Genomic DNA, 1,503 nt, shown 5'->3' with positions numbered 1-1,503 from the left:
AGAGTCATAGAAGGGTTTGGGTTGGAAGGGACCTTGAAGATCATCCAGTTCCACCCCCCTGCCATGGGCAGGGACACCTCCCCCCAGCCCAGGTTGCTCCAAGCCCTGTCCAACCTGGCCTTGAACACCTCCAGGGATGGGGCAGCTCCCCTCAGCGAAGGAGGTTTGCAGCGAAGCAGAGCACCTGCACCACTGATGCACTCTTCCCAGGGCTGAAGGAGAGTGACAAAAATTAATAGAAAAAGGCATTTTAGGGCTGTCTGGCTTCAAAGGTGGGTATTTTTAAATCCTGTCCAAATGCTGGCGGCAGTTTCCTGCAGCCTGGTGGTATTGAAGGGGACCCTTGTTGGGTCTCCATGGTGGGGTAGATACCATGGGCTGCTGCTAAGTTGTTTGGGGTTTTTTTTGCCAAACTTATTTCTGATCATTCTTTTGGGATGGGGGATAATAGTTGCTCCTTCCTGGAAGTACACACAAATGTGTACTTGCACACACTGCCTTGAATTTTTCACTGCCCGAGGGCCACTTTGCGTGGGGGGTGGTTTCACCCCTCCTTCATCACCCACTGTCCAAACATCCCTGGGGTACAGGGGGGTGGTGGAGCCTGTGGTCCTCAGAGCAGCTGGTGGCCTCAAATCTAAACTTTCAGTTCTCTTTCTTCAGGAGGATGGAGAGGAGAATAGTTATTATTAAAAATAAGTCCTGGGAAGACATCGAAGAGTATTTAAATTTACTACACGTGGGTCTTGGGACGGTTTTAGTGTTGCAGCACGAGACCTCCGAGAGCAAACCTCAGGCAGGAGGGAGACATAACCTCTATTTCTAGATGTACATCAACCATCCTAAATCCCAACCCCTCCAACACATTTTATTTAGCAGAGCACTGTGGTTACTTCTGAGTTGCATAAGACAGGCGACGGGCTTAAAAAAAAAAAACCTCTGCTTTGCCTTAATTTGTTGTAGTGAATTTATTTTTCCATGCTCGGGAGCACTTGTGATGGGTGAGTAACCCGCCTGGAATTTTAGTCATGGAAAGGGAAGCACTTGCCACCGGGCACTGGCATGAGCTGGGCTGCCCCGCTGCCAGCTGGGCTGGTTAGGAAAAACAAACAGCTTTAAGGAGAACTAAACAGTTTTAAATTTTTTTTTTTTTTTATTTTTTTTTTATTTCAAGGTGATGTTTTAAGGAAGGGCTAAGCTTGAATTTTTCCTTTCAGGTGATGAAAGTTTTCCTGGCTGGGCTCTGCGCTGGCCTGGGACCTCCTGCAGTGGCTTGCCCCAGGTGGGGAGGGCTCTGGCAAGGCTGGGTGGGCATCAGCCAAAATCTCCCCAGGACCATCATCTGACAGATGTTTCCCAGCACTGCCCTACTGCAGCAGCATCTGGCCTGTCCATGAGGCCAACCCCTGCCCCAGGAAACCTCCGCCGGCTCCTTGTTGGGGGAAAGAGGTTGCTCCAAGCCCTGTCCAACCTGGCCTTGAACACCTCCAGGGATGGGGCAGC

Source organism: Charadrius vociferus, unplaced genomic scaffold (genome assembly GCF_000708025.1).
Source record: "Charadrius vociferus isolate BGI_N301 unplaced genomic scaffold, ASM70802v2 scaffold194, whole genome shotgun sequence".
Classification (NCBI taxonomy): Eukaryota; Metazoa; Chordata; class Aves; order Charadriiformes; family Charadriidae; genus Charadrius; species Charadrius vociferus.
Note: the sequence above shows the minus strand (reverse complement) of the source record.